The sequence below is a fragment of the Bombus pascuorum genome, chromosome 12, assembly GCF_905332965.1.
Source record: "Bombus pascuorum chromosome 12, iyBomPasc1.1, whole genome shotgun sequence".
NCBI lineage: Eukaryota > Metazoa > Arthropoda > Insecta > Hymenoptera > Apidae > Bombus > Bombus pascuorum.
The window spans coordinates 5,105,383-5,129,800 of NC_083499.1; the positions used below are offsets into that span (position 1 = coordinate 5,105,383).

Here is a 24,418-nt window from a genome sequence, read left to right on the forward strand (position 1 = left end):
TTTATGAGCAGACCTATTTTAATTGTTTAAATAAGGTTTCGCAGTGTATACCGTTACAGCCGGAAATGAACGGATATTATAACCAAATTTATTAAGGGAATCTCGTTGCGGCATTTTCATTCTCACATTGTTATTCAAACTGTATCGTAATGTTAATCAAAATACAATCATAATTAATTTACATCCATACGATTCGATTTATTCAGGTGTTGTGTTTTAATAGACACGTGTCTAATAAACACACAGCTTATTCAATTGAACAACAACGATCTCTTGATTTTATCTAACTAATAATAAAAGTTAGCTGTTGTAGTCGATTAATTTCGCGATGAAATACCTCGTCTCTCTTCAATAAATGGTTAACATTAATGATCGTTCAACCTCGTACAATTTCTCACCTTTTATCGATCTTCTTTCTCTATTTATTTCTACATATCATTAATCTCTTATTCTATTTACCGCAAAATTGAATAATTTTTTTTAATTTCTAAATCAGTAAAAAATGATGGAAATGAAGGTTAATACGGTTCATAAGAACAAAATAAAATAATTTTGATTGAAAAATAAACAAAGAGGAAAGAATTGAAAAATTTAGGAAGTAGCAGTAACTTAAATAGTTTTGTTGCCAGAGGAATGAAAAGATTGATCTTGATTGAAGAGATTGACCAACTTGAAATGCAAATCGTAAGTAAAAAGTCAATTACAGTAGTAAATGACTTTTTCAATCTTCAAAGCAAACCTTTAAACGCAAGTGAAGCATATTTTACGGATAGCCTCGTAGTCCTTCGTATTAGAATATGAAAGTAAAACAACGAAAACCTGAAGCAGATGGAAAAATAGATTTCTTCGATACTTATTCAAATTCTCCGCTTCCGTATCCGTTTTTAACATGTAACGTTGCTCGATAGTTAAATAAACATCCACAACAACAATACAAAATAACCAAGCAAACGATTCGGGAAAAAAGGAGAAAAACTATAGAAACTACAAATAGGAAGCAGGAAGAGGAAGTAGAAGAAACTGAAAAATTTAACAGATCCCTCGTGCATAGCTAATGACAATAGCAAGTTATAAGTTGTCGACGATAGAATTCTTTTTTTCAAAACTTTACAGTTTTGATTGTCAAATAGAATAATTAAATAACTTGTAACTTGCGAAATCCAGTTTTATTATGAAATTCGTTATTACAAGAGAATCTAATAAAATAGATATTGTTTCTTCGATTCTACCCACAAGAACATGAATTAGACATCCGCATTCTACTAGTAATATTATACAGTTGAATAGCGCAAGAGGGTTGAACGTTGAACCTGACAAACAACGAAAAAAGACAAGACAGAGACAGCCAGGAAGATAAAGAAAGTGAGCAAAATGTTGGAGGCTATCGACAAGATCCGCGTCGCCTCCATCCGGACATCGGCGTGCGTTATTTTCATGGAGCGCACACGGAGGAGACAATGAGGGTAAAAATAGAGAAGAACCACGGTAGAACTCTGGACAAAAGCGAGTAGCACCATGGGGAACCCTACCTCTTCACGGGGACACAGAGAGGGGATACCCGTTAACGGAGATTCGACGAAGCAGAGATGTTTAATCGGTGTTGGCCCGCATCAGGTTGATCGAGGACCCCCCAGCTATGGCTGTTCGACGACGATGAGGAGGATGGCGAGGACGATGACGACGATGAGGAGAACGAGGACGAGGACGAGGACGATGACGAGGACGAGGACGAGGACGTGGAACCTTCGATCATCGGGGTGAAGGGAGAGACAGCAAGAGGGGTCGAGGAGAGGGGGACATTGGGGGGGGCGTAAGCGGAACCAGGGTGGGTAACAGGGGAGAGAGAGGCTGCGCCGTGCCGATGAAGCGAACAATGGAGGCGGGATGCTCATTTGTCTGCGGGCATTGTTGTTCACCCGGCCGGAAACACGAGCTCCGTGCTCTCCTTTCTCTCTCCCTCTCTCAGCACTCCACTACTCCTCTTCGTCACTCCTCTTTTCGAACCGTTTCGTTCTACTCGCCCCGTACTAACCCCCCCCCCCCCGCCACTCTTAACGATAGACAGATTTTCCGATCGTTCGCGGACGTTACGATGCTACCAATGGTACCTGGAATTTTGATGTTGTTCCATGCGAGTATTATACATGGGAAGCTTATCCGAAACTGACTTTGGTAGAGGATTGAGTGATGTGAGGTTGTTTGATGGTTTGAGAGGGTTGGTTGGTTTTTTAGGGATGGTATTAGGAGGTTTAAATAAGGAGATTGAATGATTTAATTTGAGGTTTTAATGGTTTAATATAATTGGGTTAATGTGGAGGTAAGGTGATTACTTTTAGAGATACCTTTTAGTAACATTGATATATGTTCTTTTGTATTGGGAAGTGGAGATTACATGGTGATAATTCTGATAATTCGAAAGTGGGATTCTTTTAATGAAGGAAATATAAAACGGTTTGCCGCTTCCTATAAGAAGCTATCCGTGACACTAAAACTACCAAGTCAATTAATGACTGTCCACACGACTGAATTTTTTGGCGGCACATTGACTATTTTTTTTTTAATTACTAAAAACATGCAAGTGTTTTTGCTAATATTAATATTCACTTGTAGTCCAGAAATATGATTAAGTACAAGATTGGTCGAATTTTAATGATCTGGGTATGTCATATACTGAGATATTAAAGGTCAGTAACTCTAGTATTAGTACATTTCCTATTAAAAAACCCACTAAACTCCACTCAACGTACGTTACAAAAAACGTACATACGCAAAACGTTAAATGAAAGTCTTCTAAAAGCTCCAATCTCTATCAATGCCAACAACCTAACCAACTCAACCAACCCAAACCCAGTGTTGTCAGAAACGAGCCGTCGTCGTACCGATCAAAGAAATCTCTCTCTCTCTCTCTCTCTCTCTCTCTATCATCCTATGCTCAAGATCTATCGACGTCTTCCCGAAAAGTAAGCGTTGCCACTTTGAAGAAATCGAAAAAACCGGCTACGCGATCGACAAGGGATCGACGAGGCAGCTTGTGTTCGAGAGGAGCGCTTGTAGTTTACATCGGTTGTCCACCGACGTGGAGACGGTAGCCATTTTGAAGGTGGATGGGCCCAGTTTCGTGGCTTCTCCTCCTACATACATACACACATACACACATAAATCTATATAAAAGATATATATATATATGATATGTGTAAAAGAATATATATAGATATATAAGATATATAAGAGTATATATATATATATATATATACTCGTATACATATAGGTATATAAGCAGTAGGCGAGGTACGTACGGTGGAACGGTCCGAAAAGAGGAGAAGAACGGTGAACGCGAAACGAGGCTAACGCAGGGTGGCTTCTGGCTCATTGGGCAGACGTACAAATTCGTCGCGACGTATCCGTGGATTACGTGAGGGCCCGGCACACTCGTTGGTCCCCGAACTTCGGTACCATTTCTCCGGCAGAATGCCACGCACAGAGGGACACGTCCCCGGTCTTATCTTCGACATCGGCCTGAAGCTTCCTTCTTAACGGCTGACCGGACACGAGCTACGCGTGCGTACGCGATGCGCCTTGTCCAACCGCCTCTTCTTTCTTTCTTTCTTTCTTACTCATTTGTTTATTTTCTTGCTTGCTTCGTGTGCTCGCCTTCGTGCACGTGGATATTATTGTCCTCCACCCACGTTACCTCCGGGTGTTTGGAAGGGTTTTGTGAGCTGATGAGTAAATTTTAAGGATGCGTTGAGTCAAAGGAAGCTCACAGTATCTAGGAAGAAATTTGGAGAAATCGTGTCTTTATAGAATCGTTATATCATCGAATATATATAATAAGAGCGTTTTAATAACTTTTTCCTCTTTCCTACTTACTTGTTTATTTGCTGATCAATGTGATATAGATCTTTCTGTTTAATTGATATATTTGATGTTTAACCGGAAGGACATATACATATCAGAAAGCTATGCAATAAATAATTCTCCTAATATCCTATCAAGAATACAATACAATCTAGATTTCGGTTATTGAAGAATTTACAAGGTTTTATTGACAGACGAAGCTCAGCTGTTTCATTAGAAATTTAGCTTTCTCTGTAACTTGATAGAGGAATAACCCCAAGAAGGTTTGCATTTAGTTCTTGGTATTTCCTACTTATCATTAATTATTTCATAGTCATTTTCTCGGTTACGTCTTAGTCTTGCAGTGTAATATGGTACTTTCCTACGTTTCATACGGAATAATTACAGTTATCAGCAATCTTGCGAACAGGTATTTCCTGATATTAAGTCTCGTTATTTACGCTACCATCTTTTAACTTTTTAACTTACAGAGAAGGAATATCATCAGTGTTACCTCACGCACCATCGATAATTTTCCCATGGTGTTAGTACGCGACGGAGAAATCGATCGTCGCTACTTCATAAATATTAAAACCGTCCAAATTCCAATTAATCGTCAAAATTGACTCGTTATTACATCATCCATATCATCCTTGATCTTAATCTGAACTATTGATCATCCGCTGTATAGTATGTCAGCAATTAACACCGACAATTTTCCTGGTTCGAAACGTGAAATAAGTACTTGTTCGCTCGTTTGGGAAAATTTCGTCCAACTATGCCAGGGAATGAGACTCGCACGGCGCGCGTACGAGCGAATTAATTAAACGTGTGCACGCATTGCAGCCTGCAACTCGATGCTCGCCGCATCTACGTATAATGTTGCGATATGTAGCCAACCAATAGAGTGCAACATTGTACACCATGCCTATCCCAGGCTATAAAGTGTCGATCGGTGATCGATCGTGCTACATCGGATACCTGTACACCTTGGAACGGTAACCGGAAAGGAAAACTGGAAAATTTCGGTGTGGTTTAGCTCGATAATTATGCCGTTCGTGAGTCAAGTAAATTTAGTCTATGTTCTGTTTCGTATTTTAAGATGGTATGCAACCATGTTGGCCGCAAAGTATCGAAATATTTCTTTTTGCATTTTCTTCTTCTTTTTTTTTCTTTTGAGCTTCATGCGCATAGAATACTGTGATAAAAGAGTATTTTGAAATTTTAGGAAACGGCGAAGTTATAACGATGAATACGAGTACATTCTTTTATTTTAGCCACAAGATTAACTTCAAACTTCAAACGCGTTCTCGAAATTTTACTTTTCGACTTTCCACTCAGTAGATCCACGAAATTCTTCATCCGATTAACTTGAAACTTTTGCACGATATTTTGCGTAACATTATCTAGAATATACCATATAATTTTGTTGATACCTTAATTTTTATAAATGTTTAAAGTTGATTTCCCTCAGCGGGAAATAAAATTTTAGTCTTAACAAAGCCGTCATTTTCTTATTTTTCCTATTTTTCAAAATTATGGAAAAATTATATGCTACGTTAAAGATAGTATATTTCTGTATAAGTTCGCACAAAAATTTTGTACCTTTTACGATCCAATCACATTTGCCCTTTGGTCCAAGTAAATAAGGTTCTGCTGGATACGGAGTCGGATAATACTGTGCCATTCTGCGATTTTGTGATTTTAAATAATTAGGAAAAGATGAACACAGAGTTAAGATGTTGCTTAAAGATTTCTATAAAGATCTTGATTCTTTATCAGATACTTGTAGGTGAAAAAAAATGTTAGATTTATCTCATTTTTTAGACATCTTCCCGAGGCTCCATAGCACCTTAACTACTTAATTTATTTTACCAGGATCCTGTTACAGAATTAATATTAATATTATTAACGAAGGACTATACTAGTTACGAAGTATTAACACAGACGACCTTGTCCGTGCTATTAATATTACTAATCACTATGGATGTTTGGAAACGAAATAAATGGGATTTTACAGATAAATTTGATAAATTGCAAAAGTTGAAAATTGTAATTTGCCAATTTATTAATATTATTCGATGATCGTGCAAAATGTTAAATTGAAACGATTAATAAGAAATTAATGTAATGTTAAATTTGCAAACTTTGCTTATGAACAATTTATAATACGTTATAGAGGAATAAGAAATAAAGGAGACTTGAATATATGTAATAGAAATAGAATTCCGTAAATACAATCACAATCAATGAAATTTGATTTTTACCTTTGCATATAAATGTTTCCTCGAAAATATTCATTTTGAAATAAAATCGTAAACCTTTGTTATCGTGATCGTAGGCGTCGTTTATCGTTTGCGAACTGATACGACCAAAACGTTCATGAAATATGTTATTTTTGTTGGCAAATGCTATGCGATAGTTATTTTGAAAATACGTTGTATTAATAAAAAAAAAATATTCTTTTTCCGCTTCGTTTTAAATCCCTGGATTATTTTTGGTTTATTTGGCTACGCAAAGATTTAGTATTTCTTTCACTGTAACGAGTAATTTCTGAAATATTATGGATTAGAGTGAAAAGAATAGTTAAATTGTATAACAAATCTAATTATCTGATTAATACTGACCCAGTTAAATATTCGTTTGTTAAGAGAAGCTGAAGTACAAAAATCATACAAAAATTCTTAACATTCGAACTTGTTATACGCGTAAAGAAAATTAACGACAGATATCGCTTCATTAAAACAATTTTAATAACTTCTCCAAACTAACAAAGATAAAATAAATAAATGAAATTACAACAAGGATGATCAATATGAATAATCGATAATAAATAATACATGACAGAATAATATGTATAATAAAATAATCTATCTAAAATAATATATCTATAAAAAAATCAATGAAATAACAACGTACTCACAGAAAGCAAATGATCTCGAGATAACGAAGCCATGAATGCAAAGATTACTTTGTGCCAGGACCGGCTCCTGAAAAACTGGGTCGTTGGCGTGTAATTTGACGGACGGATAATGCGATGTTAATAGAATGGAATATTGGCCAGCCGTGTTCATAAATCACGGTTAATTTGGCACAGCCATTCGTTCTAGCAAGCCTCTACTCCACCTCTTCTTCTCTTCTTTATCGTCATCGACTTCCCTCATATTTTTTCCCTTCTTTAACCCCGGATCCTCTGACTACCGATCGTGTGGCTCCTGTCGGCCGAAGGAAGATCGTAAAACGGAGCACTCAGACCTGGTGCCCGCTCCAGATACTTCTATTCTTATCTCTCTCTCGCCATTTGCACGTTTACGTCTTTTTGCCACGCGTTTGGCCATTACGTTTCTTGCACGGAACATTTAGGGGCAGTATTCGCCAGGGAAGAATACGTTTTGCGTACTCGTTTTTGGCTTCAAAATTTATTCGTAGGATGCAAGAGATTGGTATATTAGTAGATTTTTTACTTCTGACAGATTCCATTAGTTTCATAGATATTTTCATTGGTGTGGGTATTTTGATAGAAATTGGTGAAAGATTTGGCGATTAGTGGAAATTACAAATTCTTTGGACCCTGGTACTTGTAAGTAACGTTATATTTATTTTTTTCTTTTTTATGATAAAACGTGGAAGTCCATTTTGGTATATTCTGAACTTCTTCGATTATTATAATAGTTCAGATTAATTGTGTTCAGATGATAATTTTGACAATCGATGGAAATCTAATGGCGTTATGGTCCCTCTACTGCCCAAGACCACGGGCAAAACTTGGCCCTCGCCGATGTTGAATCTTCTTTTAAGGTGTTCCAGGCATGGGAAGTATTTATTGACCTTCTCTTTTTCGGCTTTGGAGAATAATATCTGGTAGTTGTAATCTATCTTTCATTTTCTTAACAAATCGTCGAATTTTGCAATATGATGCTATCTACTATATTAACTACTGCAGTGTGATACTATCTATTAATGCTATGCTGTCTACTACTTATAGTATGTGACTCATGTACACATATAAACGCGTGTTCACCTCGTTATAATATTCCTTCTATCTAATTAAACGCGCAGACTGTTACGAGTAGTCCTTCGTCGAAGCTATTAGTTCCGCCGCCGGGTCAGAATTGCGTTCTCATCGAACACGACAGGTGGACAAGCTCCATTGGCTTATAATCGATCGTTGGCAAAATAACAGTAACTAGGATCAATTTGAGCGATGAATTTGATCTTTCAAATTTTCATTATTCATTTCGTATTATATGCCGTAATTCTATTCACGTGAAATAGAAATTATTAAATTATTTCAAATTATAATTGAGCGATACTCTCTCCAAATTGATGTTTCTATTATATCCAATGAACATTCTTTATTACATAGACATTAATTCTAATTTGATCACTAAACGATAAAATAAAACTTAAAAAAGAATATTCGTTCGTTCAAAGCAACAATGCATCGATTTTTCATTATTAAAAATTAAAAATATATAACTGGGATCGTTTCTTACATATTAGTTTTTATTTGGCCGTTGAACGACGAAAGAACACTTGAGAAAGAATATTATACTAGAATAAGCCTATTTTCGAATGAAACTCTACTCTTTGAGTTAATATTTGCATTAACACCTATAAACTGTTCTTCGATCGTAAAAGACTAAGAATTTAAAATATGTGATAGAGAACGTTGTCCATTTGATTACTAAACAATCGAGGAAAAAATGGGTTGAACATTGGATCGACTTCTTTTGAAATGGTCGATACCAGCGAGAAATTCTCGCTAATGCTATCACTCTAAAATTACCCTTTGCTTTGAATCGGCTCAGGCCGATGGTGCTTCGTTTAATTCCATTTTCGTTCTGTCGTAGACAATGATGTCACGACGTCGGCCACCGGCTCCATGCCGGATGTTGTTCTTCAATTAATGTGTGCCTTATCGCAACGCCCGTAAGATTCCCACCTCCGGCTCTCCCTGGAAAAAATCTTATTCAGCAATCACGATCACGAAACGCAACACTGCCCCCCTCCCCCCAACCGTTCTCCCTTTTGCATCATAATTATATCTGGTCTTCCTAGGAAGATCAAACCTTTTTAACTCTGTCCGCATTATTTCAAGAGATAAAGAGGATCTGTTTTAGGAAGGTGTTTAACATAGAATCGAAACAAAAAGTCATGTATATATTAGCAATAAGAATTTCGTTGGTATTTTTCTCAAATTCGAGATATTTTTTATGTTAGAAAAATACAATTGGATTAAAAAATGATTTAGAAAAGTGCAGCAGGATTAAATCGTAGAACACAAATGACAGACTGAAGATGATAGAGGTACGAGTGAAGATTTTTTCATTGATTTTTCGTTTTATTGAAACAGTTTCTCCGCTTTAGCAACAGTCGAACGTTTCCGTAAACGCGGAGGTTAGTGTTTACACAAATGAATCCGCCGTTGTTCCGGCTGGATAACAGGAAGAAAACGTTCGATCCGCTGATTCGCGCAATTTGCCATGTAAATTCGATCGTAGCATGATTACACGGCTTACGAGCGAAACCGGCCGATCGTTCGACGACCAGTCAGCTAGATGATGTTCCGCTGATCGATCCTGATCGATTATATTCGATCGGTATGTAGATACAGATCCTTCGAGATCGTGGCAGATGGCCTATGGCGTATCGAGGCCATTATGGGGCTGCTCGAGAATCCGTAATGAAATTAAAAATTAAAAGGGAGACCCGTTCCTCGCCGAGGACTTTTCCAAGAACGCTTCCAAGAACTTTTATCGATTAACATTTTCTTGCTTGTTTGGTATTATAATGGACGAGAACGAAGTTTTTAGATACTTTTAGCGTTATTATTGTGGTAGACAGTTGCAATAAGTCGTGTAGAAAATAAGATGAAATGAAGAAGGTTACTATTATTTCACAGAATAACGAACAAAAGAAACATATTGTTTTGATCGTTTTTGACCCAATCGTGTATTTTTACTGTTAACAAATTTCTTAATATTATGAAAATATGTAAGATTTCTTACAGTTTCTTTACTTTAGTTTCTTTACAGTTTCTTTACTGTCTTACAGTTTCAGTGTTAGGTTAATATTTTCCTAAAATATATTAAAAGCAGTTTTATATTCATATGAATTAATAATAAATATAATTTTATATTGATATTGAATCTAGAACCGCAAAACGAGTAATGAAGGTAAATATACATATAATACGAAAGAAGACACTATGTATGTACAATGTTTCTTTGTATTGGAAACACACAATCTATTGAAGCATCTATTATTACGGCAAACCTCGTTTCTATTGATCGTTTCCATGGCGAGATTCGAAAGATATTTACCTACTGGATGCTGTTTTTTGTCGTATAAAATACGTTCGAATACGTCGAAACAGGAAGAACCGGCGAACAATAAAAAGTTTTCGCTATGCGATTCGTTTTAATGGAAAACATCCGCGTGGCCGGATAAAAGTGATGTTTACAAAAAATACGTAATACACGTGGTGCACGTCGGTGAAATGGAGGTTAAGCGTCAAAATTAAAGCGGAACCACTGATTCTTAGTAACCAGAGTAGCAAGAGAACAAGTTTCAATTAGGTTTACATCATCTTTGAGCTTAGGTTTGAATTATAATTGCTTTAGGTTTAGGTTAGATTTGGCTTAATCAAAACTACCCATCGATTCTTTGCAATTGCGGGAGGACAAGTTTAGGTTATGTTTAAGCTAGATATCACCCAGAATAGCCTTTTAAAACTCCGTGTACTTGATGAGGAAGGAAATAAAAAAGGGATAGGTTAGGTTAGTAAAAATTAAAGTAGAACGATTAATTCTTAGCGAATGGAGGAAAAGAGAAGACAGGTTTCGTCTAACCGGCGACGAACGTCGTTGCGCGATCTAGTGACGCAGCCAGACGGAACGAATTATTCTAATTCGTTCTGTATTCGGACTGGCGCGTCTCTAGGAAACGGCCATTAGGCTTTTAGACGTGCCTAACCGGACCTAGACAATGGCTCAATTAGCGAAGGAGACCGACAACGAGCACAATCATTCAAATACGTTTTCGCCCTCCTTCTTCTTTCCCTACTTCCACAACTTCCGATCAAAGCTTCCGCTTGTGATTACTTCAGAAGACGATTGTTTGTCGATATTAAATTATTAAATTGATTACATTGCTATTGGCTACATAACTAATTCATACTTGACAGATTTTGCCACTTCACTGACATAACGATGATGCCGATAATGTGAAAATTAGATTGTTAAATCAATTGAATTGTTATTGACCATTTTCTACTTCACCGACACAATTACAGCAACATACTGATAATGATAAAATTGTTTTTCCTATTGTCAGCATGAAAAAATAAGAAAGGTCAATCGTGAAAGCCTTCGCGAGTCTTATAAAAGCGTTATTTTTATTTAAACAAAATTTTCGTTATCTTTTCTTGCTAAACTTAAATAAATCTCTGAACATATCCGTTACGTGATAAGATAACCACTATACCATATAGTGAATGAAAATGGCCTTCGTATACGAAGGTATATGAAGGAATAAGGTGTACGAAGACCTTCGTGAATGGCTATAAATAAATTTTCATACGTTTGTAATGTTTTCTTTTTCGTAATGAAACACCTGATAAAATATAATCTCAATATGAAGCCGTGTTGTTGCTACGGTATTGGAAAAATAAATAGTTTTCGCGCTACGGTTGGTAACTTATAAAATGGTGCCAACGTATATATAATTGTAGCTTTGATTAATGATTTTACGTCTTACAAACGAGCAGAACATCATACTTATTAATATAAAGTCGATGCGATGCGTAACGAACGTATGCCTGAAACCGTGAAACGGCGCATCCGCAATATTCTGAATTAATTCTTCGTTTTAATTGTTGCTGTTTAATAATGCAGCGAGTTCTCTCTTTCTAACGTAGATCACGATATTATATAATTAATTACGGTTGTTACGAAGTGTGTACACCGACAACTTCTTATTAGATTCGACTTGTTCAACGCTCAAAGTCGAGAGACTCTGATGTTTCTGCTAACTAATTGTCATTAATTCTCACTTCCTTCGTCAATCTAACGACAGATTGGGGTGCTTTGATGGTTTATCTTATGGTGTTAATATTTCATTTCGATAACTACTTTTACACGTTATCCTGTAATTGCAAATATCAATTCTACATTTAATAGATAAGTATTAATTAATAGGAGTAGATTTAGATTACGTGTATAAAGTAGAATTCGTTTTACTGGAACAAGATTTTATTTAATACTCGAGTAACTAAACACCTACTGATTGAATCTACTTATGTGAACGTGAACTCTTATATAATATAATAAAATTATTCTCCTATGTTCAATGTCTAACGTAACAATCAGATTCAGATGGGTGATGCTCCATTGTATCAACATCTACTTTTATAGTCAAAAATTATTAATCCATTGGCATGAAGTATCTGTCATTCTCTAAAAAGTCAATCCTATAGCAAATAGTATTTCTATCAAGACACTGATAAATCAATCTCCAAAATTTGATTTTAATTTCAAGTACCACAAACCTCAAACTATTTATACCTGGTACAAAAAAAAATACCAAAAACATTCTACAAATTCATTTCATACGATACAAATATCAAAACGAATTTAACCCTGTTGCGGTGCTGAAATTTTCATATTGCTATATTATCTTTATAATTTTAGCGAAAAAGGGAATTTCTAGTCTTTCAAGAGCACATTAAAAAGATCCTGCATTCCTGTGAGAAATTTTTCATATCTTGTTCAAGCATGAGACATTTTCTAATGTTAAAAAGCTACAATTGCATCTTTCTGTGATCGTTAACGAACAAAGAGTATTCTACGTGTATTTTAGCCTTTTAAATACTGTAATAAACTGAGGAATTGTAATCCAAGTCTTGTTTCAAGGCCGCCAGGCTGAAATAAAACTATCTATCTATCTATTTATGTAATGAGCCCGTATTTTATTCCCTTAGACTTTTCCTTACAACCGAAAGAACGCAATAGAAATAGAATTTCAAGAAAAGGAAAGGAATGATTTTACAAGGAACAAACTGTCCTATTACGAGAGCACGCGTGGCCCCAAGCCAGAAGCTTGAATTTCCTGGATGGTGACTTTTTCCCTGCCGCGAACAAGGACGTAACAGAGATCTCACGTTTCGTGAATGGAGGGAACATCGAAGAGAAAAAGGCAAAAAGGGATATATACACGATAGTTTACGATGAACGAAACGAACGGAGCTCTCGGTCGATTCGTCACCGTCGACGACGACGGAGGAAGTGAACGGGTGGAGGGTTGGGGACAAGTTAAAGTATTAAGTAGCCGTCGCTGCGTCCGCTGTCAGTCTCCGCTCTAATTAATCGTAATTGACGGCCGCGCGAAGCCTCGCACATTGCTCGCAGCGTGTGCATCGTGCACTCCTTCTCTTTTTCTCTCCATCTCCTTGTCTCTCCTTGTTGGGCACCGTGTCGTGCTGCATAATCGTTCCGAACCTCCTCTTCCGTTCCTCACTCAAATCTGCCCCGTGAGCCAGACCACGGTCCTACACGTCTGTCTGATTTTTCCAGCATTTTTCGACGTTACACATCCAGCGCATCTTTGCTTAAGAGTTTTAGGATGGTCGTCGCTTCCAAAATTCTAATTGAGAAATGAATGTTGTGGCAATGCGAATACGATTTCAAGCCTGAACCAAAACCAAACAATTTTCTTGTTCTTGTATAACAAGTATAAATTTGTTCAGTATAGCAGATTGTTTTTGTTTCTAATTTTTAAGGTATTCGTTACGAATAACAAAAATTTGGGTTGTGAAAAGTAATGCGATTCAAACTCAATACAGCAGTTTTAATTGCTTGGCTGTGAAAGTCAAAGTTGAAAGCTGGATAATATTTAGCTTAAACCTAATCAGAATCTGATCCCTAAATAGTTTCCAATGGAACTGAAGCTAGTGACTGTGTTATCCTACGAATGAAATTAACTTGGTTTAATAGTTTTTGACTTACTGAATCCATTTAAAGACTTTAATTTATTTAAGTTTGAGAATTTGGAAGGATCCTTAATATTTCTAAGTCTATGTATACCGCAAAATCAGAAGAGGATTTCTTCTGTAATATGTACAGAAATAGCTATATCCCTTGCCGAATTTAATTCTCTAATTGCTCGATTAAATATTAACAGCTCCAAGAAAGTTATAACGCTCGAATAATTAGACCGATTACCTAGTGGTGGAATCAATTAATCTAGTTTCAGAAGTGGGACAAGGAACTAGCAACGAAGCCAGTACGGATACCAAAAACAATATTTCAATTACAAAACGCTTACGAGTCAACGTCGATCTAATTTCGATGGAGAAATAGTTAATTACTGCAAATGCAAGCGACTATTAGTGGACGTCTGATGTTCGAGATTCCAACGGACGGGTGGATAGAGATAGAACAGAATTACGTAACTTTGTACCCAATTTGCATGATTAGTTCACCCATTTTTCTTCCTCGACTGACTGGTTCACACACGGTCCACGCGCTAGATACTGGATTCTCACGGTACGTACGCCAATTGGAGTCAACTCATCTAAATACTCGTACTGCCCACCATTTGACGAAGCTCGAGGAGGCCCATTATGTAACCAACGTGGTCAATTTTGCCCCGCATTCGCCAATTGTTCGTTCCTCGTTTCTCGGGCCTAACCGATTTGGAATTGTTTTCATCAATCAACTAATATTATAATTCTCATGTTAAAGAGTTACGCATTATGGTATCCTAGCTGATGAAGATTGTTCACCCTGAATCGATTTGTGACTGTTTCCATTAATCGACATTATAATCCTTATAATAAAAAATTATGGGAAACCATTGTAAGCCTCACAGTAAAGAAACATAATATTTGTTTGGTAATCATAGTTTACCCGCAACACTGTTAATTTAACATGCTTCCTAGTAGAAAATAGAATACAATTTTTCGATGAAGAACATATATAGTAGAATGATTTTAAATGATTTGGTATTCCTTGTTATATATCTATAAATAGAACTATATTGTGAAACCTTGAAAAATTTCAATATTTTCTATGATAAAACTGCATAGAATAGAGTGACCTACATATGGTACTTACATGTCGAGTAAGAGTAGAAGGAGTATAACGCAACTTCTTTGAAAAATCCTCAACCTGTAAGCACCGCAATGAAACCGCGAAATCGTATTGTGCAATTGTTGGTTGCGAGCACGAAACGTGATTTTTTGGAGACGATCAGAGGCCGATAAACTACTAACTTCACTCGACATAACCCCCAAGATACAGAGTCAATTTACATCATATGTACACATCCAAACATCCCTTCGATCTTACCTGAATCACAATAAACCCATTCGAAATTAATTACATCAATTCTTAGTAAGATTCAATAAGCACAACTTCTAAAATACAAAGTCAACTTACAATATATGTATGCATCTAAACTCTCCGTCATTCTTACTCCAAACACTCCATCGATCTTACCTAAACTCATAATAAACCCATCCAAAATTAATACGCTAAATTTTTAATAAGACACAGTAAACGTAAACTCTAGAACACAAAGTCGACTTACATTATACGTACACATTCAAATTCTCCGTCATTCTTACTCCAAACATTCCATCCATCTTACCCAAAATCAAAACAAATCCATTTAGAATTAAACAGATTAATTCTTAATAAGATTCAATAAACATAACCTCTAAAGCAGAAAGTCGATTTACACTATACGTACGCATCCAAACTCTTCATCATTCTTACTCCAAATCACAATAAATCCGTCCAGAACCACACTATTAAAGAATAAAACCACCGTATCGATGAATCAAAGAAAATCTTACTACAGAAAAATGTTTTCTTAGCGGCACGCGTGCTCGATTATCACGTGTATTAACACACACCTGTGAAACGCGCTAACTGGCCCTCGCAAAGGTTAGTCGATTGCGCGCGCGCATTTGCTACGAAAGTTTGCTACGAGCTTCAACATAATGATATGGTTTTCGGTTTCTGTATTGAAACACGATTCTCAGTGGGGTAGGTCAGCGTTATGGTGTGCGTACGTTGTGTGTTGGTGTGTGTAGACAACACAGGAGGACGCACACGCGTCGACGCTGCGCGTCGAAAGCGGCAAACGCGCGCGTAATTTGTCGTAGGAAAACAACGTCCTTCAGCTGTCGCGTCGGTGATTCTGAATGGATCCCGCTGGTGACTGGAGGAGATTCCAGCTGTTCGTGCGTACACCAGACTCACAGCGTGAACGCCTTTTTCAAGATGTTGACTTTCTTTCATTCTTCCTTTGGAATTTGCTCTTTTAGCGGTGTATGGCAATTAAGATGGATGGAAAGTACTTCTTTGATAATTAAATGACTCGTAAAAAAAACGACGCTTGTTCGCGTTTGTCTTTTCCCAGGAAAAGACATAATGTGTCTAATTTCTGTTTTAATATATTTCAATTCTTTAAACAGGATATTCGTCGTATTACACAATTACTGTAGCCTGGAGTTATAGAATCACGAGTACAGTTATTTTTGTACAATCAATTGACGATAAGCGTAAACATAGAAAATATGGTATTTCAGTGGTGAATAGTAAGTAAAATGAATGGAGTATTCTTCTTCATTAATTTTAAGTGTTGGATTATTGCAGGTCTTGTAGTGTGATTTCTTACTTCAAAATGTTGACATCGCTCCATTTTCCTTTGAAAATGTGGTCTTTTGATAGGAATCAGTATTTACTGATGTTCTTATTCGCTACGACAGTTCGTCACGGATGAAGATATTAGGACGGTTAAAAATTCAGTTTTCCTAATTTCGATATTGAATCTCTCTGGCCGTAATCATATTACAAAGTTGTCCTTTCCACAGTACCGCTTGCAACGGTGAAGCTGTGGCTGTCCGCTGCACCGCTTAATTCCTGTCTAGAATTACAAGCAGCCAACGATCAACTCCATAGTCGCTCACCTGACACTGTAACAGGCATACTCTCTTACCTCTACGTACACTAACATTTCATTATGTAAATCTTAAAAATACAACTTTAAAAATTACAAACTTTGCATTGAATTTCAAGTAACACCATTAAAAGAAAAACACTATTTCCACAGTACCCTCAATGTACACTTATTATACTACGTTTAACGCCTTACAAGAAGCGAGAAGAAAGTGGCAAGTCGTATCCTGTAATCCAACATAATCCTTCTGTAAAAAAAGAGTGGAGGAAACGAGGAAGAGAAACAAGTTATCATAACGACGTTACGTTTACGTTGCCGCCGCCTAATCCTATGAATTCCACCCCAGGGAAAACAGGACGCGTGTCAACCCCCATAAAGTTCTCGCAGCGTGTTTCATTGGACGAACGACTGACCAATCGTCTGCACGAAATTCCATGGTGTCATTGTACCGAAAAGGGGACGAGATCTCCGACATATGTTTGGTGGGCTAAAGATTCAAGGGGAATTTCTATGGGGCGATGAACGAAATTAGGGGTAGATCCAGCACGTTGTAGGTATACAACGGTATGGGGAATTAGAAGAATCGTATTTTATGTGCCTGACGCTCTCAACCATTTATATAGAATTCTTCTATTTCTTTTTAAATTTCCATTTTAATGTTACGTATATTTTTATCGTCCCTCTTAACCAATTTTTAATTTCATCTGTGAAGAAAAAGTTTTTTAAATGTTATTTTAATAATCCAAGTTACACATGTTAGAACTGTAGAACTATTAAAGTGATATTAAGAAATCATAATTAATACACGGAATTTACAATTGATTAAACAAGAAACCAAGTTAAGAGCAATTTCTTCGTATCTCTTATCTTATAAATCTTCCTTTATCCGTCGTTGCAATACCGACAAAGAAAGCAAATCATAAAAATCCAAACCCAAACATATCATTACACAGTAATAATTCATTATCTTTCTTCAGTACCTTGAGAAGTGTACAGTACCATTTTATAGAATTACAGTTTTGTTTCATATCTCTTACCTTAGAAATTTGTCTTTATTCACTACTACAATTCCAACACCAGGCAAACCTTCCAAAATCTGCCTAATCACCCTGTCAAACGTATACACGTTCATTGACAACATGGTCACAGTTTTCCACGGACCGGATCTCCGGTCGTTGAAACAGTTTACGGGTCCGCTGACATATCGCACCATCGGGTAGGCATTAGATCAGTCCCATGGCGGTCGATGGGCGCACATTACCGCCGTATCTCTGTCGCGTGTCAGTCCAAGGAGAAATTCGATTCATAAACGTCAAACACGTGCTACGAGCTATTCCCACTAGGCGGCCATCATGTCGTCTATTGTGGTGTCGGTGACAATTTCTGACGACGTGGATAATAGTGAAAACCGTATAGAACGGAAGGCAGAGAGAAGAGGGAATTTCTATGACTATGAAAGATGGCGGGATATGAAAGCAGACGGCGTACATAGTTCGATAAACGCCTGCAGCCAAACGGTTCTATCTTCGATACGATCGGTAGTTACTTAGCACTTCTCTGACGCTCGTTCGATCGTTATCGCCGCTTGCGAACCGGCCCTGCCCCCCTCGTTGGCCCGTTAAATTTATTGCGGGCCCCTGCGGAAAAGAGGCTGACGGCCCATCTGCATCCCCCTTCCTTCTTCACCCCTTCCTCTTCCTCGCCATTCCGCTGCAACTCTTCCCTTTCATCCCTAGCTGTAACGCGTTATGTATGTATAATACGAGACAATACGTCTGGGTTAAATACGCAAAATGTACATGATATTAGTCCTGTAACCATAGAGGATAAATAATTGTTTGTACGAAACTTGTGTGATTAGAGAAATTTAGTAGAACGTTCGAATTTTTTTTTTTAATTAAAGTTCTTTGCTGGTTTGATTTAAATTTATAGGCACGATATTGGTTCTGCAAGTATATCTGAATATCTGCTTGAGTGTTAATTGTATTTCTAAGGATTTTAATAGGAATGTATCTTCATTTTCTTTTTTTTTTTTTTTGATGAAGTTATATGTTCTTACTATTGGTAATTTGTTACGCATTTCAAAATTTTTGTACATACGCGGAATGTATATAAAGCGTACTTGGGTAATTTAGATCAGATATCTGTTCTTGACAGATTTCAAGTTTGCTTTTACACCGATGCGATTTACAGGTATCGTTGGTTCGTTTTCGGTGAATTCGGGGGATCGAGGACAACCGTTCTGGGAAGTTTAAAGTTTTTCGACTTCTTCCTTTTACAAGACCACCGAGAGATTATTGCTGGACCGTCTGGACCATTTACATTTTTACATATTAACCGCGATGATCGTGACCAAGGATAAGATAGCTGTTAGGTGCAGAGGAATGGAGATTTCGTGAGAGGCAATGCTAATTGAATGGAAATTAAATATCATAAAAATTCTGTGCTAACTTCTCAAGGCCCTCTGTCGCTCTTACGCTTGGTTTTCGTCCAAACGAAGTACTCCACTAAGAAACTGTATAACTACAAAATTATTTAAATAATTGTTAATAGTAGACTAAGCCACTAAAAGCAAAAATTTATATTCCTTCAAATATTCGATATTATCTTCAGAAAAATAGTGTTAGAATTTAATCTTGAAGTTAAGATTAATAACCTTTGGAAGACACAATGTTTGTGTTGAAATAATGTTCAGTGATGTTTATTAAACAGAACTACAGAACCTAATGTATATAAGCGAGTGATAGAATTAACAACGTATACAAGAATTGTTGATTGATGGCCAGTTACTCTCAGACTAGACTTAGGTAGTGACCCATGATCCCTTAAATACTTTGAACCCCACTCTCTATACAGTAATGAGTATGAATGTAAGTGTCCTGTTCAAATGCCTGTGTGGGTGTTTGTGCCTATGCGTGAAATATCGTTGTATTCCAACAAATAGTATTCGGTTCAAATCGTAAAATTTCTCAAATTTTTACAAAATTCAAAGATATAACGTCAGATGGAACGATCTCTCGTCACTTTCTGGAAATGAAATTTCTCCTGTCTTATTCTTTATTTTCCCAATAATTTGTGTAGGACGATTGACGAGCCGATCGAAAGAAAAGCAGAGAGACCTGTCGAGGTGCAATTATTCGCGAGATTTTTTATTCGGTTACGAGAAGCGACGTCACGCGCTAAGTCAGAACGGGAGAGCAACACGAGGGGGGCCCAGGAACGTCGACACTATGGAAGAGAGGGAGGATGTAAGGTGACACCTCTGGGACAGGTCTGGCTTCCCGTCAAGAGCCCGTCCGAGATAATCATATTCATAATTCGCGAGTTCGCGGAACGTGCACCCGCGTCGTGCAAGAAAAGGACACATTGTAGCGAAAGGTGACAGGCTATTTTTATTTTAACCCTAGAAAAATTCTCCCAGCTGTTCTCCTCTCCTCTAATCATTAACCGTTGAAAAAGCCGATAATGTAGGAAGATCGTCGCTAACCGTTCATTTTCTCCATGCAGAAAATTACACGTATAGGAACGTATGTACGTTATTTACGCTTTCTCTTTTTCTGCTCGAGGATCTTCCAGTTTGAAGATTTTAGAGTACGATGAGAATGAAAGGACAGATGTCCTGTAAGTTATGAAAAGATTGTAAATGGGTATCTTTGCTTGGAATCAAAAGCTGACGCTATTTTTGTCAACAGGATTCGATCACTTGTGGAATACAGTTTGAATTTATGAAGGGTTTCTTCTCGGTCCCAATAACTTCGCTCGCACACCGAAATAAATAATTAATACTTTTTTGGTTGTCGTTAACCATCATCGATGACGGAAATTGTCTTTGGTTACGAGTAAATAATTGGCAACGATATATTCTACTAGTAATCTTATTGATAACAATATAGTTACCGATGATCAGTATCAGTGCAGAGAATTGTGTTTTATTACCAGTTATCATTCCAGGCGACGGAATTTATTTTGGTTACCAATGACCATTATCGACGATGAATATCCCTTTTTAATAAACGATAAGCATCATCAACGCGACGAAATATTTTCACTTTGAAAATTTACCATTGGTAAAATTCCAAAATCAGCAAATCGGAGCTTCGATTTCAATACTCCTAGAAACGTCCCATCCAAAAAAAAAAAAACCAACGTGACCATTAAATGTCAAAGTTTTACGTATGTAAAAGCCGGACGATAAGACAATGCTACTTTGCTCGAAAGAACAAGAGGACCAAAGAAAATGAACGAAAACGAGACGAAGAACAGAAGGGAACACCAGGAAGGGAAGTAGAATAGAACGTTGGAAAGAGAAGGAGAGAACGGGAGAAAGAGATAAAAGAAGAGATGGGAGCATCGGGAGCAAGACGTCGACGGAGTGGCGGATTAGAGGCGGCTTCTCGGTGTATAGCGAGCGGTCCTATTGTCGGGCCGCATAATACGGTTATGATTTAGTTTTGGGTCGTGAGGATCGCGTTGAACGAATGAACGAACGGACCAAGTGGGGCCTGCCGTACATTCTGTCTCACTCTGTACGGTGGATGTTGGCGCTGGAGAGGGGCCCAGAGCTGTTGGTGTCGGGTTACGAACGGGGCCAGGGCTCCGCCTGGACATCCACACGTCCTCGTATCCGCGGACCCACACGCAGTCGGGCCCTTTAAGCGTGCCCATAACTGCGTGTACAGAGGGCCACGATCACGCGTGTCCCTTCTTTAACATCCCTCCTCACTAGCCCTATCTCTACTCTTGTTCCATTTTTATATTCTTTTCTTGTGTGGAAATTGGGCCATTTGGGTTTGTAGTTTTTGAGAATTTGCTTGTGCCAGATTTCAGACGTTATTTTCTATACTTTCTTCATTTAACCTCCTGTCTATTTATATCTTTGTTTCATTTGGATGTTAACAGACGAATTAAAACTAACTTAAATTTCCTTTCTACGTTCCTAAGTAATTTCCCCACTCTATCATCTCTATTTTCCACAGCTGTCAATTATTCAACTTATAATATCTATCTATATATTCACTACGATTCATCGTCAAGAGATGATACGATGCATAATTTTTCTCTACCAAACGTGTACCCAGTGTATCTTAACGACCCAGAAATGTTCTTTTCTTTACCAGAGCTTATCCGACGACACGTCTGATTAATCCAGAAAAATTCTCTTTCTATATCGTTCCGTATTTTCAGCTCCACTACCTTCCTTAAACCCTCTACAACCCAACTCAACGTCAATACTTCTCCAACCCTTGTTCCCGCTCCACGAGGTCGAAAAAACAAAAGGACCAGTTGATAGTCGGAATTAAGCGATCTGACAAATTGCCGGGCAAAGGGTAAAGACGACGATCGGCTCGAAACGCGAATCTAGATAACCAACACACCTCTACCATCCACCACCAAAAACAACACCAAGAGACCAACATCTTCAAACCTGCCCACCTACGATTTTCCAGAAAGATTCTCAGTTGGATCTTCTGGATATTCTATGAAGTCGCAGGTTTTTACAAAAGTGGAGGTGGAGGTGGTCGCGATTTATCTGGAACCTCGAGGACCGCTCTGGGACTTGGCTCGCGGTTAAAACGTCGGGGACGGAATTTAAATTTCACAAATTAGTCCGTCCATTACACCCTCGTTGTAATCGGGTCGGCTGATCTCGAAACGCTCGCCCCACCACGCTCCATGAGGTCGGTTCTTCCACCTCTTCTTTTCGTTCGTTCTTCCACCGAGGGACGAGGGAAGGCTACGTCCACACGAGGTGGACGCGGTTCCTGGAAAGCGTGGGTGCCTCTTCCAGGCAGACAGGATCAAGGATCTGGGCCCCCACAAATCATAACGCGGGTGCACCGCAGATCCCGCACGAAGATCCTCCAGTTCTTCTTCTTCTTCTTCTTTCTTCTCGCTCCACTCTTCTTTTTCCGCGCTCTTCGCGCTCCCGTAACTGTGTTTTCTTTCGCGACCGATTGCGAACTCGTGGGTTTTTGTCGACTGTATAAGAAGCTGTCTTTGGAGAGATTAGATTCTGAAAAGAGATTTGGAGTCTTTTGTAGGTGTTGTTAGAGACTGATAGAGTATTTGGTTAATTAGAGGAAATTTCGGAGATTTGGCGTTGTTTGGATATTTCGATGCTTGAGAATGTCGTATGTGTAAATTAACGAGATCGGAGCGTTTTCAACTGACCTTGGTTGTTCTCGATTGGTCTCTGTCAATTTAAAGAAATTTCTAAAGTTCTACAGGTAGGATTTATCTTTATACTTATCTGCAGATATCTAGAAAGTTTCGAGAAGCGATTAGAGAAGAATAAAGGTTAAAGGAAATCGTTGTATAGAAAAATTTCGATCACAAATGCTATCCTCCAGAGACCATTTTTTTATTTAAAAAATACAAGGTTTCTCTGATATTTTTATCGCAAGAAAGCTAAACGACCTAACAAACCTTTGTATACTGATTCAAAATCCACTGATACCTGTTCTGTCGAACCACAGCTAACCATTTATCATAAAAAAGGGAACAAAACTCACCTATTTGAACAACATTTCCAATTCGCCTTAACCCTGTGCAAATTTCACTAATTGAAAAATCCTCAAACAAATCTATCTTCCTCATAGAACAGAACAAAAATCTGTCTATATCAACAAAGTGTCCAATTCTTAAAATTTATCATATAACATACATAAGACATATCATACAAAATTTACAAACTAATTTTTCCAATCGTCCGAAATATACAACAGATTTATCCAAGAAAAGAATTCTCTCATCTCGATAGAATCCATAAAATCATCTACATATAGCTAAGATAATTCCTGATCTTCTTCAGGGTTGTGTATACTAACGAGAACTGTATGTAGAAGGAAGAAGAGGTATCGCAGAGGGCTGGGAGGAATATATAGGTGGAGTAAGGGTGTTCGTGGCCGTTTCTAATGGGCAAGGATTTCCTTACACACAAAAGCCAGTGAAGAGAGTGACTGATCGTCGCGAGCACCGCGAATAAATTACGTGGCAGCCTATGTGGCTGCATAAATTAATTTCAGCCGGTCTGCCCATAAATATTCCCCCCTTCGAAATCGTTCTCTCCCACCTCGAAAGCGGTGCGCCGCTCGTCTAAACAGCGCCGTGCCAGGAGACGACGTTACCCCCTTTGTATCTCGTAATTTACGCCGATGTCCAGGTAAACGCCGATCTAAGCACGTTCGCCGCCCCCCTCGACCGGATAACGTCCATGGAATATCGATGGGCACTGATCGACGCGCATTGCCATTTACGGCGATCTTAATATGATTTATTTATTAAGATTCTACACCTCCATGGTTTTCGCGTTAAGTTCTGCTTTATGCGATTTTTATGACATTTTACGATGCTGGCGTGTCGATGAATCGATTACGAGTACAAATCTTGTTGCATTTATGAGAAGGTTGAAGCTGGAAAAACGCATAAAACGCACATGATACGCAAAAGTACTCGTACTATGTATAAAGCATTGAAAATAGGATAGTTTGTCTTAATGTTTAATAGATGAAGTAATTCTCTGTCTTCTTAGTCATGTTCATGAAAATGTGAATTCGCACGAAAATCTGCAATCCAGTTATGAGATTTACTTGCTTGCAACTTTCAAGCAAGA

General features: G+C 37.8%; 1 long non-coding RNA gene and 1 pseudogene across 1 annotated transcript; both read right to left on the minus strand.

The window, feature by feature from the left end:
* On the minus strand, window positions 1–12,231 carry LOC132912751 (uncharacterized; annotated as a pseudogene).
* A 2,477-nt stretch (window positions 12,232–14,708) lies between these two features.
* Window positions 14,709–16,063, minus strand: LOC132912542 (uncharacterized). Its single transcript, XR_009659232.1, has 3 exons — window positions 15,698–16,063; window positions 15,279–15,338; window positions 14,709–15,188 (listed from the first exon to the last, which is right to left on the minus strand). It is a non-coding gene; the product is annotated as an uncharacterized LOC132912542 (long non-coding RNA).
* Between the last annotated feature and the right edge of the window lie 8,355 nt (window positions 16,064–24,418).